This window comes from Lynx canadensis, chromosome C1 (genome assembly GCF_007474595.2).
Source record: "Lynx canadensis isolate LIC74 chromosome C1, mLynCan4.pri.v2, whole genome shotgun sequence".
NCBI lineage: Eukaryota > Metazoa > Chordata > Mammalia > Carnivora > Felidae > Lynx > Lynx canadensis.
In genome coordinates, this window is record NC_044310.1 from 44352364 (window position 1) to 44371228 (window position 18865).

Genomic DNA, 18865 nt, shown 5'->3' on the forward strand with positions numbered 1-18865 from the left:
CAAGGTTGGATACCGGAGAGAGGAGAGTCTGCGTTAAGGGGCTGGGCCCTTAGGGAGCAGGAGGCATTGTGGTAGCAGTGGAAGGGGCAGAGGGAAGATGGGGATCTGGGTGCAGAGGTCAATTCTCCTGCAGCAGGACAGAAGGCTCAGGGGCCACGTGCATGGTCATGTCTCTTCTCGTAGAAGCTGTTCAGAGTGTATGTGTTTTAAGGGGTGGGCAATAACGGAACGAGACGGAGAGCAAACCGCCCCAGTAGCTAAGGCTGTCAGAGGCGAGGGTCAGCTGATAGGGAAGCCAGGAACCCGTCTGCCAGTGCCATTTTCTCCAGCAGCACCTGGGGAGCTGGGAGCAGGAGCTGAGAAGAGCAACCGAGAAAGACGAGGCAGGAGCGCAAGGTTGATGAGGAGGTGGAGGAGGGCTGCTTTCAGGCAAACCAACCACGGGCTGAGCTTGAGCAGCAAGGAAGGGACAGGAGATAAAAAGGGGGCATCGAAGGCGAAGAAGTTATAGCTAGGCCCGTAGTTTCGCCCTGTGCTGGCATGGCCTGTTGTTTGTTGGCTGTACAACCTTGCTGCTTGGCCTTGAATGAGTAATTTCACCTTTCTGGGCCTTGGCTTCCCTATCCGTAAGATTATATACTCAGTACGGTGTTCTCCAGCTCCAGCCATGTATGGTTGTGCAAACCAGCATGTTCCAACCTCTTGGGCCTCCGGGTGAGTCATTTTCTGTACCTTCTACTGGAGCCGCCGAGCCAGTGTGAATCATTTTCTGCCCAGAAGGGGCCAACCCTGGAGTTGGGAACGTGATGTGAGATCTCAGTTCATCAGGGCCTGGGCCAAGCTCTAGCTGCCATTGGCCAAAAGTTCATACTCAGGTTAGTTTGCCTCAGGGGTCTCAGTAAACATTAACTACATACCAGCTGACCTCGGACAAGCCACTGAACAATTCACCACTTGGTTTACTCAACCATAAAGGAGTAGTTGTACGCTCAGGGTGGCCACGAAGAAGCGTGTCTCAGCACGGCTGGGGAACAAAGGTACAAATAGAAATGAGTGTTCCTGGAAAGGCCACGGCCTTAAGTTGGATCCCCTAGAAGCAGAGCCCGAGACAGGTATTCTTGTTTAAGAGGTTTACTGGGAGAACACTCCCAGGAGAAGGGGAGAGAGGGAAGTGGTATAGGGCAGAGGAGAAAAGGCGAGCAAGAGTGTGGTCGGCTCCAGCGTCTGGCTCCCATCTGCTCTCGTGGGAATGTTCTGGAGCACAAAGCGTGCCATCTCACAGTAAGCGACTGGGGCTGTTGTACCCGAATGTCAATCCGTTATTGGTTGAGGTCTGCGGACAGGTGGAACGGAAGAAGGAGGAAGGAGTGGTATAGCCTCTCTGGTGAGGGCTCTCCTGTTGCTTCAGGGCAATTCTGTGGAGAAGACGGCAGCAGAATTTTGTCAGCAATATTCACACCGGGTAGGGAAGGGGGCACCAGTGGGACCCACTATAATCCACTCTTTCCCTAGAAATAATAAGCTGAAGCTGTATCTTCAGATCTGTGCAGGATGGAAAATGATGCATAGGGAGTTTAAAAAAAGAAGAAAACAATGGTAGCCTTACCATTTGTGCAGAATTAAAAGTCGTAAAGGTCACATACATCTCATAAACATTACTCACCATTCCAGCGACGAAGCACTAGAACTGCTCTCAGCCTTTCCACACATATATCGTACATTTCACACTGCCATCAAAGAATTAATATCCTTAATATATAAAGAACTCCTACAAGTCAATAAAAGTGAAGACCCTCATAATTATGTAGGTAGAAGATATTAATCAATGATCTACCAAGGGGGGAATACAAATAACTAACAGATATTTAAAAATTTTTTTCAACCTTGCTGATAAAGAAACACAAAGGAAAGGAATATACAAATTTTCACCTATCAAATTACAAAGACTTTACCATAAAAGCACATACAGCTGGCAAGGATAAGGAGAGATGGGTGCTCTCTACACAGCAGGTGGGAACGTAGATCAGTCTAGCCATTCTCAGAAAATAATTTGATAATGTGTTTCATGAGATTTAATAATGTTTATTTTTTTTCAATGTTTATTTTTGAGAGACAGAGAGAGAGAGAGAGACAGAGTGCAAGCTGGGGAGGGGCAGAGAAAGAGGGAGACACAGAATCCAAAGCAGGCTCCAGGCTCTGAGCTGTCAGCCCAGAGTCCGACGTGGGGCTGAAACCCACGAACCGTGAGATCGTGACCTGAGCCCAGGTTGGCCGCTTAACTGACTGAGCCACCCAGGTGCCCCTAAAAATGTTTAAATTCTTTGATTTGCCCTTCTACTCCTCCTTAGAGTCATTCTAAGGAAATAAGCCGAATATTTCGCTGTTATACACAGTAGTCCCCCCTTATCCATGGTTTTACTTTCCACAGTTTCCGTTACCCATGATCAACCACAGTCTGAAAGCGGATGATCCTCTTTCTGATGTGTCTTCAGAAGGTCAAGAGTAGCCTTGTGCAGCGTCACTATGCCTTCATCATCCCCCTTAGCACAATATTATCTTGAGAGAGAGAAACCACATTCACGTGACTTTTATAACAATATGTTGTTATAGATGCTCTATTTTATTAGTCGTTGTTGCTAATCTTGTACTGTGCCTAATTTATAAATTAAACAACATCATAGGTGTGTATATACAGGAAAAAAAACCCTATAAACATAGGTTTAAATATACAGGTTTGTATGTTTATATATATGGTTCAGTACTAGCTGTGGTTTCAGGCACCCTTGGGGATCTTGGAACGTACCCCCATGGATGAGGGAGGACTACTGTCATGGGGTAGAGAAATTGCTATATGTTAGGCATTGTGCATGAATATGCATTATTTATGAATTATTCGCATTAGTCATACTGCATTATCAATATGAATTATTTTATTTAATCGATACAATTGTCTTATCAATCAGGTAGGTACTTTCACGAAGTGTTTCTTTACAGGAGAGGAAACCAAAGCCTAAGGAAGTTAAGTAAAGGTTAACTGCGAAGAAGGAGGGAAGCTGGGATGATCTGAGTCTGGTGTATGAGCTCTTAATACCTTTACTTCCTCTAGGGACTCATTAATACACAGGTCCAGGAAGAGGGTGAAAGACTATCTTTTTTACAAAATAATTAAGTCAGGCAAATTGTTCCTTGCTCCATTGATCAGAGAACCTCCGTGTTTCTAATTAAACCAGAGAGATTTAATTAGGGTTCCTGGGCCTGTCACCTAGTCCTTTGGAAAGTTTTGTGATGAGTTTTACATAAAAGTATCAAACAGTCCTAGGTTCCTGTGTAGAATGGTGAAGTCAGCTACTGGATTTGGCACCTTTTTAGGTCGGGAGAGCTGTGAGCTAACAGAGGTTTGTAACAACAAGCCGTTGCTGCAGCAATCAATTGTTTATACTCACTTGGTTGCCAGTGTCTCCCCTGAAAGTGCGAGCTCTCTAAAAGCAGGGATCGAGTCTGTCTCAGTCATTAGAATAAGCTTGAAGGTGAAAATGGACTGTGGGAGAGCTTCCTGCGGTGTTTGCTAAGCTCTCGTGTGTATAAGAAGACATGTCACAAGAATGGTTATTAAGTGGCATTGTTGGCATTTGTAAAACATTTGCAAGGACATCTGGATTGTTTCTAGTTTTTGACGATTTACAAACACGCTGCTGTAAACATCTATGGGCAGGTTTTTACATAATGGACATAAGTTTTTGTTTTTCTGGAATAAATGCCTGGGAGTGCTATTGCTGGTTTGTATGGTAGTTGCCTGGTTAATTTTTTTTTTTTTTAAACTGCCATCCCGTTTTCCAGCGTGGATGTGCTATTGTACATTCTGACCAACAATGCATGAGTGATCAGTTTCTCAGAATCCTTCCCAGCAGTTGGTCTTGTCTCTGTTCTATTTTAGCACATTGGAATAGATTTGTAGCGGTATCTCCCTGTGGTTTTAATTTGCATCTCCCTAATGGCTGACAATGTTAAAAATCTTTTCATATGCTTATTTACCATCTATAGATCGTCTTCGGTGAAATGTCTCTACACACATTTTTGCTACTTTCTAGTTAGATTGGTTTTTATTTTGACTTTCAAATTTCCAGCGATATGTATCTAGCCCTTTGTCAGATACGTGGTTCGCAAACATTTTCTCCCAGACCATAGTCAGTCTTTTTCTTCTCTTCACAGGGTCTTTCATGGAGCAAAAAAAAAAAAAAAAAAAAAAAAAAAATTAATATCTATAAAATATATTCTTTCCATTTTTCCCTTTATAGATCTTGAATGTTTTTTTACCCCTATGTTTCCCCCCCAAGATTTATAGCTTTACATTTTATATTAAAGTGTGTAATCCATTTGAGTTAATTTTTGTAGAAGGTGTGAGACTTAGGTTGAGGTCCATTTTTTTCTGCTACTTGGATGTTTAATTACGCCAGCACCATTTGTTGAAAGGGCTATTTTTCTTCCATTGGGTGGCTGTTGTATTTGGGTGTATTTGTGTGGGTCTATTTCTGAGCTCCCTCTTCTGTTCCACTGATTTATGTGTTTGTCCCTCCACCAATGTCACACGGTCATGATTACTGTAGCTACAGAATAAGTCTCAAAAGCGGGTAGTCTGATTCCTCCCACATTCTTCTTTTTTGAAATTGTCTCAGCTATTCTAGTTCCTTTGTTTCCGTATACATTTTAGAATAAGCTTCTCTATATCTACAAAAAGTCTAGCCAGAACTTAGACAAGAATCCCATTACACGTATAGATTAATTCGTGAAGAACTGACATCTTTACTGTGTCAAATCTTCCAATCCATGAACTCCGTATGTCTCTCATTGATCTTGAGTTCTTTCATCATCATTTTGTAATTTTTATTTTTTTATTAAAAAATTTTTTTAATGTTTTTTTTTATTTATTTGTGAGACAGAGAGAGACAGAGCATGAGCAGGGAAGGGGCAGAGAGAGAGAGGGAGACACAGAATGTGAAGCAGGCTCCAGGCTCTGAGCTGTCAGCACAGAGCCTGACGTGGGGCTCAAACTCACAGACTGTGAGATCGTGACCTGAGTTGAAGTCGGACGCTTAACCAACTGAGCCACCCAGGCACCCCTAAAAAATTTTTTTAAATGTTTATTTTTGAGAGAGAGAGAGAGAGCGTGAGTGGGGGAGGAGCAGAGAGACAGGGAGACACAGAATCTAAAGCAGGTCCAGGCTCTCAGCTGTTGGCACAGAGCCTGACACGGGGCTCGAACCCATGAACCTGAGATCATGACCTGAGCTAAAGCCAGAGGCTTAACTGACTGAGCCACTCAGGCGCCCCAATCATTTTGTAATTTTTAGCATACAAGTCTTCTACATGTTTTGTTAGATTTCCACCTAGGCATTTACTTTTTGAGTAATGGTATTTTCATTTGTTAGCGTATACAAATATAATTGATTTAAGTATGTTTATATTTGATGACCTTCCTGAACTCAGTTATTTTAGGAGTTAAAAAAAATTTTTTTTTTGAGGATTTTGGGGATTTTCTACATAGACAATTACATCATCTGAGAGCAGGGATAGTTTTACTTCCTCCTTTTCTATCAATATGCTTTTTATTTCCTTTTCTTGCCTTATTGCACTAACTAAAAGTCCCAGCAAGCTACTGATTAAGAATGGAAAGAACAAGAGAACACGCATCCTTGCCTTGGTTCTGACCTTAGGGAGAAAGCACTCAATCTTTCCTCATTAAGTATAATGGTAGCTGTCGGATTTTTTTGTAGATGATCTTTGACCAATTAAGACCTTTCCTTCTACTCCTATTTTTTTTTCTGAGAGTTTTATCATAAGTGAGTGTTGAATTTTGTCAAAAGACTTTCCCCATTGATTGATACGATCATATGATTGTCCTTCTTTAGCCTAACACAGTAGATTTTTGAACACTGAACCATTTTTGCATCCCTGGAATACATGTTACTTGGTCATGGTGTATAATTCTTTCTTTATATGTCCTGGATTCTATATGCTGATATTTTGTTAAGGATTTTACATCTATATTCATAAGGCATATCGATCTGTGGTTTTCTTTTTTTAGGATTGTCTTTGCCTGGTTTTGGTATCAGGGTAATATTAGCTTCAGAAAATGAACTGAGAGGAACTCTATCCTCTTCTATTTTCTGAAAGAGTTTATGTAGTACTAGTGTTAATTCTAAATTAGACCTTTAGTAGAATTGTCCAATGAAAGCATCCGAGGCTAGCTATTTGCTTTTGAAGAGTTTAAATGGATCCAAGTTCATGAATAGACAGGATTATAGAGGAAGTGAAAAGATTGCCGAGGGTCAGAGATGTGAGAGGAGAAAGGGAAGGGTGGTTAGGGGGAGCAGGTAGGAATTTTAGTGCAGTGAAACCATTCTACATGAAACTAGCATGGTGGATACGTGTCGTCATCCATTTGTCAAAGCATGTACAACACAGGAAGTGAACTCTGATGCAAACCACTCACTTTGGGTGATGGTCATGTCCCCACGTAGGTTCATCACTGTAACACAGGTACCACTCTGGTGGGCGATGTTGATGAGGGTGGTGGGCTAGGCTTGGATGTGTGTGGCAGGAGTATGTGGGAACTCTACATCCTGCTCAGTTTTGTTGTGAAGCTGAAACTGCTCTCAAGAATAGACTCTTAATTTAACCCCCCCCCCCGAGTCTGTGTGGTTACAAAATGGGCACCTTATCTGCCATTGTCCCCATCGCCATTCAGCCTGTGACGCCTGTTGTACCTGTATTCAGCTGCCCACACATAGACTCCTTGGGTCTTCTTTCTGTAGGCCATTTTGCCTAAGCCTGAGGCTGCCCTCCGCTGACTCCTCTGACCTGCTATTCCTGCCATCTCCCTCTTCCCTGTGACTTAGCAGGTCTTGAGCCTGGGGATCCACCGGCTTGAGTGACAACCTCCCTAAGCCCCATTTCCTCCTCTGTATACGACGGGGGATACCTGAGATGAGGATGCGAGGTACCCAGGGTGCTGCCGGGAACAAGGTAGGATTTCTTCCCTTTCCTTCCTCCTCTCTCCATGCCGCTGCTGAGGGTGCTGTGGAAAGGCAGCCCTTTCAGAGTAAGATGGAGGGACACCCAGTGAGGGAGAGAGTGAGGAATGGGGACCCTCTGGGACCTGCAAGCAGCCGCCGGGCAACCAGCACCCTTCCCCACACGGACGCACATCTCAAGATAGGTTTGTTTCTCGGGTCCCCAGAGGGTGGGGGTGGGAGCAGGGAGCACATGGGGTTATGGGGGAAGGATGTTGTTTTTCAACAGACAAGAGTGACTCCATTTCCGATTCTCACAGGCGACCTGAATGCCCGTCACATCAGGCAGGGAGAGCTGCCCAGATCTGACACTATCCCCTTGTAGCAGCGGCTGGCAGGCCCCAAGGGGCGAGAGGGGATGCCTGCGGGCTGGTGGAGGCTGAATGAATTTAGTGCCTGTGAATGAGGCGGGATTGGCAGCCCTTGAGACAAACTCCCTCTTTGTCCCTGAGCTGTACCTCCCAGACGAGGGCAATGCCAACTTTCTTCGCTCCATCCTGTCCACATTCTTTGGCCCAACTCAGCTGTGAGGAGAGGCACAGAGGCTCCCATGTTTTAGGCCCCCAAAAGAATCCGTTAATTTGCGCCTCGGAGACCCGCAAGCAGCCTGCAGCCTGCGGGGCTGGAGTCACAGAGCCGACAGTTGCCAAGACAGCAGTTCTCGAACATTTCTGACTGTAGCCCACGGTGAGAACTGAATTTCGCGTCATGACCCAGGGACACACACAGGCATGCACGTTCATGTACGTCCTCACACAGAGTTTAGACATGGGAAAAAGGAAGCGGAATAGTGCAGGAAAGACGGATTTTATTTTGTGCATCTTGTTTCTGTGCGCACGTGCGTGTGTGGTCGCGATAGAAATCATATTTCTGGCTGTGGATGGTGTTAAGAAAAGACCGAGAAACACTTGTGTAGATCACGCTTTCCCCAACTCTATATTAAACCGCCAGCTCGGAGGGTGACGAAACATGTTAGCATATTAAAGACCCTGGAGATTCCTGCAGGAAAGAGATTTGTTGGCTTTGCTGACCAAGTGCATGAATTGTCTCCCTCCTTTCCCTGAATGCTTACGCTACTATCTCACGGAACCAGTATTTCACCGAACGTAGGCCTGGAAGGAATTTGAACAGTCCTCTAGAATTTCCTCAGGGGTGTTAGTTGCAGGGTAAGAGGGCGTCTGCCTCAGCAAGAACAGAGCTGGTAAGTCAGATCATTGGTTTCCAAGTAAGATTTTGCTTGAAAAAGTCCTCTTGCCGAAAATGTTTACAAACTACAAGTCTAGTCCAAATCTCTCATGGGAAACGGAGGCCCAAAGAAGGGAAGTGACTAGAGCAGGCCACCTGGGGGGGGGTCCTGTTAGAGTTGGGACCCCCTTTTACTGAGTTCTTTTTTTTTTTTTTAATGTTTTATTTATTTTTGAGAGAGGGAGAGAGAGACGGAGCAGGAGCAGGGGAGGGGCAGAGAGAGACACACACATAGAATCTGAAGCAGGCTCCAGGCTCTGAGCTGTCAGTACAGAGCCCAACGTGGGGCTTGAACCCACAAACCGCGAGATCATGACCAGAGGCAAAGTTGGACCCTTAACCGACTGAGCCGCCCAGGAGCCCCTGCTGAGGTCTTAACTGTAAATCTTCTGACTCTACCTCCAGGGTGAGGTAAACACTGGTGCAGGGGGCTGGAGGTCTAGTTCTGGGGGCAGTGGGGGGCGGGCATCAGAGGGCTTGGCCTTGTCCCTCTTCCCTTGCTCCGTTGCTGACCTTTTGAGAATGGTTTGACTTTCCATGTTGAGCTTTCTCATCTGTAAGATGGTGAGTAAAGATACTACCTTAAAAGTGAGATAATTTGTGGCACTTTGGAAAGACAGGTATTGTATAATAAATATAAGGAAATTATTTATTTTTTCTAAGCCTCAGAAAGGAAATTCTATAGTACTAACCAGGGAAGTTGTTTGGACTCATCGTACGGTAACTTAATGAAAACTTTGTTGTCCAGTTCTAAGAAAAGTTGCTCATTACTATGTTAAAAAAAACAAGGATGTTTAGAAACTCCTCTTTTGGTCCAAATAAAAATTATTGTTTTCCCAGAGGTGACTTTGCCTAGATTGTATTCAAACTAGCCAAAGAAGTCTACTCCTTGTCCACGGGGGTTTAAAGTGAAGTTGTTTTACATCCAATAGCGTCTTTAAACAGTACTGTTCATTCAGCTTTTGTTGGACAGATATATGTTTGAATGGTGTGTGATTGCTTGTACTTCCGATCGTCTCTCTGTCCCCTGCCACCCTGCTCCTTGTCCCTGGAAGCTATTTTCAAGAGACTCCATCAATGGTTTTCCTGCCTTTGGCACCTGGTTGAGGTCGGCCTAATGGAAGCCTGGCAGGAGCTCAGAGGGCAGAGGAGAGCGGGTCTGGGGTATTTGTTCCTTGCCTGCTTCCTTGTACTGAGGGCCACAGCTCCCTGCTGTGTAGGGTCCATTACCCACTCCCTCCTCTGGGTCTGGCCTGGGGTAAATGTCCCGTAGACTGATCCTCTATTCCACTCTGATTATACTTCTGAAATTCCTTTATTAACTCTCTCCAACTGACCCAATTTGAGTGAGACGTCTATTTTCTGCCGAGACTTTGACTTTCACCTTGTTTCATATACACATTCTCGTGTTTCACATTTTCTTGCCTTTTTCTGTTCAGTGTCACAAAATGTGCGAAAGTATAGAAGACTCAAATTTTTCTTTCTTGTGTATCCTTTGTGTTGAGAGGCAGCAGTAAGCAGGACATCACCCTGGGGTGCTTTCAAAATCACTGATGCCTGAACCTCCCCCAGAGATTCTGATCACTGGGTCTGGATGGGGACCCAGTGTCCTGTTACCAGGATCTCTATCTCTGTGTGGGACCCACAGACGTAGGGAAGGAAGTCTGGCTCTGTAATTTGTTTCTGCCAGGTCTGCTCGCTGGGTCTTAGTGCCGTGTGTGTGTGTGTGTGTGTGTGTGTGTGTGTGTGTGTGTGTGTTGGCACCTCCACTCTCTGACCCTGGATCTTATATTGCTTTTTCTAATGCTGATTGCAGCTGATGGTCTGAACCTTTGGTTCAGACCACACACACCGCTGCCCTCTTGTGGACGTGGGCACAGCTGTGTCGGCGGGCCGAAGTGGCCGCCTGTAGCATTTTCTTCTTGCCACCCACCGTCAGGACGGAATAGGGTTTCAAGACGCAGTTCAGTCAAGAGTAGGAGGAGGCTGCCCATAACCACTCCCAGAAGATACTATGTCCTGTTCTCTAACAGCCTTTGGTAAAGAGCTCCTCTTAATTCCTGTGCATTCTTCTTTTAACAGTTTATTAATTTGTTTAGGATTAGCTCTCCCTGAGGAGGGGTGGGGTGGATTAATCGCCGTGCAGAAAGGTAGAGCGTTTAGGAGACAATTGAAAAGGGCCACAAATGACCTCTGGGAGGCAGGAGTCTGCAGATCAAGTGAACGAGTCCGGGGACAAGGAGTTTGCTGTGATTGGCCAAGCTGCTGAAATGTACCCGCCCTCCTCCCTGGAGCCTCTTCCTGTGCCTTGTCTAACTATCACCTGGAAATTCCCTCCTCTGGCTTCAGCCTCCTCTTGCCCAGGTCTCCTGAACTTGTCAGTTCCTGCCTCTAAGCACGCTCCTGGCCTGTTTTCTGCCACACACCTGTCCCTCTGTCCCCTTCCATCCAGTAGATGTCCACTGGCCCCTTCATAAGAGAGTTGGTAGCAATCCGTTAACTGTTTCCCATCAAACAATTCATGTGATATATTGCGCATTAATTACTAGAATGCTTTAGATCATATTATCATTGTTAGCAGTGATGTAAGAGGAAATATGCGTTAGTGATTAGTCTATTTTGTATCAAATAATTTTTATTAATTTCTTGAGGGCAGATCTAAGAAAAAAAAGGATAACTGTGCTCTTAAGAAGTAGATGTAATTTTGACCATTTAAACTTACATTAAACAGGGGCGCCTGGGTGGCTCAGTTGGTCAAGCGGCCGACTTTGGCTCAGTCTGTCATCTCAAATCTCGTGAGTTCGAGCCCCGCATCAGGCTCTGTGCTGACACCCTGGAGCCTGGAGCCTGCTTCAAATTCTGTGTCTCCCTTGCTCTCTGCCCCTCCCCTGCTTATGCTCTGTTTCTCTCTCTCTCTCAAAAATAAATAAACATTGAAATATTTATAAATTTACATGAAACAAATTTTTGTGCCATATTTGGAGAACTCTTACCATGATTTTGGGTTATCCTTGCTGTCTGCCGTCACTCGTGTGCTACCATTATCTGGGTTAATGTGAGCCCGCTCACTTGTTCAGTAGTGTTTTTTGAGCACTGACCCTGTGCCAGGCACTGTTGTAGGTTCCAGGGAGGGAGCAAGGAACAAAACCGTCTCTTTTCTCAGATTCTGATGGGAAGTTAACGTATATATATTTGCTTCAACAGTTCCTTCTCAAGTTTTGGAACTAGGACCAATCCCTCAAGCTCCTTTTTTTGAGGGGGGGGTTGGTGTCAATTTTTGGGAATACTTCGCTCTTTATTGGCAACTTCTGGCGATGGAATTTGATGAACTGTTCACAATCTAGCAATTTTTCTAGTAGCTGAGATCGCAGTAGGAAGAGGAGAAAGGGTTGGACGAGTTTTCATGGGGCCACTGGCTTTTGCACAAAGCTGTGGGTGTGAGTTGGGCTGCATCGAGCATGGCGGTCCACACCTTGGGCCCTGCAGACACAGATCTGGCTCCAAATTCTGGTTTTGCCACATATGTATGTATAACTGCATGACTTTGGGCCGTTCACAACCTTTCTGAGGCTCATTCTGTGCCGGCTCCCAACCCTACCTCCCACAGAGGAGAAAAGTGATAATAATCTACCTAAGTGGCTCTTGGAGTGATCATTAGGTGAGATTATATATATATATATGTATGTGTGTGTATATTTATGTTGCTTAGTGTAGCGAGTGTCTGGAACAAAGCTCAATACTAAGTATAATTTAGTGTTTCTTCCTCCCTACCACATTTACTGAGGTATGATTAACCAATAAAAACTGGATATATTGAAGACGTACAACATGATGTTTTGGTATGCGTATACATAGTTCAATGATTGCTACAACTAAGCTAATTAACACATCCACTATCTCACGTAATTGCTAGTGTGTGTGTGTGTGATAAGAACACTTGAGATCTACTCTCTTGGCAGATTTCAAAAAAAAATTCTTTAATGTTTATTTTTGAAGGAGAGAGAGAAGACAGAGAGAGACAGAGTATGAGCGGGGGAGGGTGAGAGAGAGACAGAATCCAAAGCAGGCTCCAGGCTCTGAGCTGTCAGCACAGAGTCCGACGTAGAGCTCAAACGGGAATGGTGAGATCCTGACATTATGGGGACTTCTAGATTAATTGCATTGTAGTTAGAGAATATATTCCACATAGTCTGGCAAGTGCTGAGACAAGGGAAATACAGGTTGACACTGGTGCGTAGAGCAGGGACACCTGACAGTCTAGGCAGGCTACCTGGAGGAGGAGTGACTATTAAGCACAACACTGAAGGATGAGTAGGGCCCTGGTAGAAAAGGCGTATATGTATGCTTATGTGTGTGCTGGGAATATAGCAGCAGAGGGACCTCAGTCTTATGGGGGAGACCCTTACTTGGACAGGACAGGTTCAATGTAATGTCGTAAATGTCATGACCGAGGGAAGCCTTGAAACTTTGGGATTGTGGCAAAGTATAGCGGTTCTGTTTCATGAAGTTACGGATAGGTAAAGCTAAAAGGTATGGTCAAGTTTGTTGGGGTCAGCCCTGGGTTCGGATACTCTTTTGCCTCTGAATAATTTTACCACCGTCTAGATATTAAAATTCTTAAAGCCTCAGTTTCCTCATCGATGCACCAGGGGGTACAAATATCCCCGCCTGGCGGGATCGACACGACGCTATCTGAGATTCATCAGATACAATCAAGCAATTAGCAAAAGGCTGGTGTCAGGGCTCTGTGATCGGGAGTGGTTTTAATCCCTGGGTGTGAGTTCTTATGATGTCACTCTGGGTGCCTGGCCCTCAGAGGAACTCTGAGGTCCCTCTGTCACTGCAGAATACCCAGGAGGCAGCGGTGGAGAGGACAAGAACAGCCAGGAGCCCCGACCGGACGGAGCCCACGAGCACGGTGTGCTGTGGCCAAGGCAGAGCCGCATGCACAGAGTGCCTGGCCTGGAAGACTGGCCTAGAAGCTTGTCCAGATTCAGCAGAAAGAGCATTCAGATCAGTGCTGTCTGCCCTGAGTGACAGGGGAGGGTGGCATGTGGGTCATGTATTTTCTACCCCTGGAACTTGGCAGGAACACCTAATACTTGTTGCATGCTTATTTTTTTTTACCACACACCACGCTAAATTCTTTACGCGACTTGTATCCTTTAACGCTCTTAACCCTATAAGGCCGGGACTCTTACTAGTCTTATTTTACAGATGCGGAATCTGGCACAGAGAGGGTAAGTAACTTGCCTTCTGTCTCACAGTCATTGGTTGTGGCTCGTTTCTGCCACGTTTCACAGTCTATTGAGACTGGAAGCTCTTTGAAAGGAGGGGCACGATTGTATCTATTTTGGACCCTCCGTGGCCTCCTAGGTGTTTGGATGGTTTTCATTGCTACACTGAACTCAGTGGTTCTCGCTGGACACACGGTCGCTTGGGATGTTTCAAAAGCTTCTCGCATCTGGGCCCAACCTCATATTACTTGCATCTGGGTCTCTGAGGTTAGGGCCTGGGCATCTGTGCCTAGGGAGTCTCAACAAAGCTGAGAAACGTTGGGCTAAATAAAATTCTTTGTCAAACTGCAAGCTTTTCTTCCCGCCTGTTGGCACTGGGGGGTGCTGTGGGATAGTCTAAAAAAAAAAATAGTATTTCCTTTAACCCAAGGAACACATTTCTTTTTGTTTGCAAATTTGTTTTGTGTATCTCCTCTCAGGGGCTTGGTAGAAAGCTTGTCAAGACAGGTAATGGCCTGAACTAGCCTCTCTGTGGCTCTTTTGAAGGTGGACCACTGAAATTGAAGCAGGCAGACCTAGAAAATTTCTGCAGTCTGCAGTTCGTTTTGTTTTCAGCCTTCCTTCAGGAGCAGTTGGTCTGTGCTCAGGACGAAGAGGTTTGCAAGGAATCACTTGAGGTGTGGCAGGCTGAACAGCCACCCGGAAGGTGTCCCTGTCTAATCCCCAGGACCCGAGACTCTATGACCTTACATTGCGAAGGGAGATTTGCAGGTGTGATGAAGTTAACGATCTCGAGGTGGGGAGGCTATCCTGGTGGGATAACCAGTGTTCTCACAAGCCACAAGCCTTAAAAGCCAGAAGAGGGAGCAGAGGGTTGGATCAGAGAGGGGGATAGAGGAAGGAGGCAGAGTCAGGGGGCACTCTAAGACCCTAGGCTGCTGAGGAGGAGGGGCCACAAGCCCCGGCTGAGGGCAGCCTGTAGAAACTGGAAAAGAGTTTTCCTCTAGAGCTTTGCAAAGGACCTCAGCCCTGCCGACACCTTGACTTTAGCCTGCTGAAGCCCATTTGGGACTTCTGACCCCCAGATCTGTAAGACCCTAAATTGGTGGTGTTAGCCACTAATAAGTTTGTAGTCATTTGCTCCAGCAACAATCTGAAACTAATACAAAAAGAATGCCTGAAATGCCTCCCCTGGGAGGCATCATTGCTCGTCTGCCTAATGGCCATTTCTAACAACCCTCCTTCCTTGCCTTGTTCCCAAGTACTAATACTCCCAACCTCTTTTGCACTCAGGGATGATCAGGAGACCCACGGAGTTATAAGGAAAAGCCAGCTGGGGAAAGAGTCTCTTTCGGATAAAAGGAGGTAAGTATTCCACAAGAGCTCTCTTTTACTGTCTTGGCCACCCCCTTGATGTTTGACTTCGGAAACACACTGTGAGAATGTGAGGTCTAGGGAAACAGCAGCCATTTTGGGACCATGAGTTGAAAAAAAAAATCCATGCAGGACACCCTGACCTGTCCTTGGGATTCGAGACCACTGTTAGCTCAGTCCTGCAGTTACACTTCACCTTCCCGAATAGGCCTTCAATTACTGTTTCAGGAGCCACCATTTCTTACAGAAAATCATAGAAAACCAATAAATACTTAATTGAATGCCCCAGGCTCTGGGCTGGGACAAAGGCACAGAGGAAACAGGCCTGTTCTGGAGGAGTTTGCAGTCTCTGTCAATCAGGTTTCCTTTGGTTGCAAGTGCCAGAAACCCAGCTTTGCAGTGGTGAGGGCAGGAAAATGAGGCAAGACATAAACCTGAGGACCCAGTCTGGTGCTTAAGAAGTATCAGTGTTCTTCTCATAGTGAGGACTTCAGTTTAGAAAGCTCTTTCACACGCTTCTCATCTCTGTTTCCACCTGCACAAAGATCTTGAAGATAAGAAGAATAGAATTGCACAGGGCACCTGGATAGCTCAGTCAGTTAAGCGTCCGACTTGGGCTCAGGTCATGATCTCACAGTTCATGGGTTCGAGCCCCGTGTTGGGCTCCGTGCTGACAGCTCGGAGCCTGGAGCCGGCTTCAGATTCTATGTCTCCCCCTCTCTCTGCCCCTCCCCTGCTTGTGCTCTCTCCTTCGAAAAAAATAAATAAACATTAAAAAAATGAAGAAGAATAAAATTGTGTTCTCAATTTGCAGGGGAGGCAGCAGAGACCCAGATTTTGAGATCCTTCCTCAGGGGCACTGAAAGAGGCAGGGTGCTGCCATGGCCCCAGGTTTCCTGATTTCTGTTTTTTTGTTTTTTTTTTTTAACCCCTCATAGATCACACAATGTCAAGACTGGTAAAAATCCTTAGAAATTATCTAGCTCAGGGATGGCAAGTAGGTTTTACTTATTTTATGTGCCAGTTCTGGCCTCTGGTGACAATAGCCTGAAGCACTGGATTGTGTCCTACTTCCTGGGAAAGGGTGCTGAGATTGATTAGTAATGTCTGCATGGGCTTTGGTGAGTGAGCGCATGGGGCACAGACACACACTTGCTGTAATTCACCTAATCTAACCTTTCATTTCAACAACAAAGAAATGAACCTTAGAGAAGGGAACTGACTTACTCAAGGTTATACAGTGAACTAGGGGCAGAACTGGGACCAGTGGGTTTTCTCATTGACAGTCCAGCTGCCAAGACTGCCAATCAGACTTAAGTATGTTCTTCCCACCTCAGGATTTCCACTGTTTACCTCACGGAGGTAACCTAGCCCATTAGAGGCCATAGGTTCTAACCCCAGCTGTGGCGCTGTGTAGCATTAAACAAGTTGACTAATCTTTTTTGTGCTTACAGATAAATCTGCTTCCCCTAGATAGCTTCCTTTATCTCAAAGAAAATGCACACTTTGTGCGTTATCAACTAGACTAAGAAATGTCAGCCAAGAAGGTCAAAATGAAAGAAACATGGTGGCTTAGCATAGCCTTGACAGGCAGCCGGAGTGGGTAAATTGGGCTCTCCTTGTCTGTTCCGGGGCCGTAAACTTCAGGGGAAGGACAAAGGGCTAGATTTGCCCTTTGCAAGAAATAAAACAAAAGAAGCAATCCTTTTATTTCTCGGGTTACAGAACTCTGGCTTGATTCTATTACATGTGACTGGGCATTCCAAAGAATCCCATTTTCCCATGGGCTTTTGGCCCTTTGCAGGTGGGATGGGTTGCTCTCTGGTTTTCAAGTAATCTTATAAGCCCTGGGCCCGTGGGGTTTGGAGGGAGAGCAGTGACCCAGGCTGACGTGGGGAACTCTGGCTGGCTATTCCGGTCAACTGTAGGGTCCTTAGCGCGGGGATGTATGAGTGGCTTGTAAACTGTGAAGCACCTTCAGATGAGAACTAGAACTCCTGTGGTCTGAGCAACAACATAAACTGAGCATAATTTTTTTTCACTTTTCAGGGATGGGCATGGGGAAAGAGCAAGGAGTCCATGGAAATTCTGCTTGTTAGTGATGGTGAACTGGAGTGGCCTGGATATTTGAATCAGCACCCTGGGTTTTTCAGCAGATACCGGGGTTTTTCAGGTATTTCAGAACTACACAGTCCTTCCATGTTATCATCCTGTTGACTTTCCACAGTGAGTGGAAGGGGTCATTCTCCCTATTTTAGAGAAGAGGAATGGAAGTCCAGGGAGGCTGAGTGACTGGGGAGCAGGTCAGGTGGCGAATCATCGGAGAGGCTGTGATGTGAACTTGGCTTTTTGGGTGCTGAACCCAGCAGTATTTCTTATCTTGTGGTGGTGACCTTTGCAGGGTGACTGGTTTATCCGGCGTTCTGGTGGATCGGAGGTCAAGGCCAGGGGAGAGGCCTGTGTGGTTAGAGCAGCTGGAGATTTTGAACTTGGGGTGGGCTTCTATCGGTGGAGGGCGGGGCGGCCAGGATTCTGGGAGCAAAGGACATGGCACAGCCAGGAGACTGGTTTGCTATCAGCTGCTATTTACTGAGTTGTTTGTTTGGCGGGGGGTGGGGGGGTGGGGGGGCGGGTAGGGAGGGGGTTGGTCAGCCAACGTGTTAATTTGTGGGCAAACGCCATTATTTTTAGGGTATGAAACCTGAGTCAGGGAGGCTGAATACCTTGGCCAAAGTCACACAACAGAGCAAGGGACGGAGTCCCGATTGCAAAGCTGCCGTGTCAGCTCTGAAGCCTGTGCATCTGACCACTAGGTAACACCAGAATTGTGAGCCTGTAAAGGTGCAGTGTTGGGAAATAAATTTATAAAAATCGGCCGGGGCCGGTTGGGGAGGCTCTGAGAGGCCAGATTAAGGAACTTGGGGCATTGTTGTCTTCTGGGCAGCAGGGAGCCACTAGATGGGAAAGACAGGCAGAGTCTGCTCCTCCTTCCCCCCTCCAATGGAGTTTTACTTGTTTTTTTATTAAAAAAATTTTTTTTAAATCTTCATTTATCCCTGAGAGAGAGACAGAACATGAGCTGGGGAGGAACAGAGAGAAAGGGAGACACAGAATCCGACAGAGGCTCCAGGCTCCGAGCTGTCAGCACAGAGCCCGACGCAAGGCTCGACCGTGGGATCGTGACCTGAGCTGAAGTCAGCCGCCCAACCAACTGAGCCACCCAGGGGCCCCTAAAATGGATATTTTACTTGTAAGTCAAGTGGGCACATACATGGTAATTGCTTCCGCCCCATTTCCATGGGCTCTCGTGCCGCGTCACCCCCTCTGAGAGGGATATCGCTGTTCCCGCTGCACTCTTCCAATTTCTTTTAAAAATAAAATAAAAATTATTTAAAAGCCTCTTTTGGCCTCATAAATTCTGGAGCCATTTTTGCCGGGAGTTTGGCAAGGGTCCTGTGAGGGTGCGGAGGGACGGCCTGGGGCTCGGCCGACTCTTGAATCTCTCTGGCCAGCAGCCCGTGTAAGGCTGTTCCCCGGGGACTGCGCACTTTGGCGTCCCCAACTTACTTCATAGGCCCCTAAATAAACCTTGTGGGTTTCAATGCTCCCACAGGGCCTCTCTGGAGAGAAGAGTGTTCCTAAAACAAAACCTCGGATGACATTCACGGACGTCCAGCTCATCAGGCATGCCGCCGAGGGACTGACTTCCCAACGTCCTCCCAGGTGGTCATCACTGACGCTGCAGGGTCAGCCGGACTCCTCGCTGGCCTCACGTGTCAGAGCAGAGGTGGCCTCTGAGGGATCTGGGAGCTTGCCTGGACCTGTGGTCGAGGAGTGATGTGCACGCGGTCATGGGTGTGACAGAACTGGCCGAGACGTGTCCTTCACTGGAGATGTGGCTTCATATCTGTGCCCTCCTGCCCCCATCACATGTGATGG

At 46.3% G+C, this 18865-nt stretch overlaps 1 long non-coding RNA gene across 2 annotated transcripts; it reads left to right on the plus strand.

Annotated features, from left to right (window-relative positions):
- Nucleotides 1-1027: 1027 nt before the first annotated feature.
- Nucleotides 1028-18023, plus strand: LOC115522079. Of its 2 annotated transcripts, XR_003971252.2 has the most exons (8): nt 1028-1281; nt 6897-7023; nt 13162-13555; nt 14168-14323; nt 14846-14917; nt 16976-17099; nt 17618-17739; nt 17988-18023. It is a non-coding gene; the product is annotated as an uncharacterized LOC115522079 (long non-coding RNA). The 2 variants fall into 2 exon arrangements; XR_003971249.2 differs by having other exon boundaries at nt 13162-14323.
- Nucleotides 18024-18865: the final 842 nt, after the last annotated feature.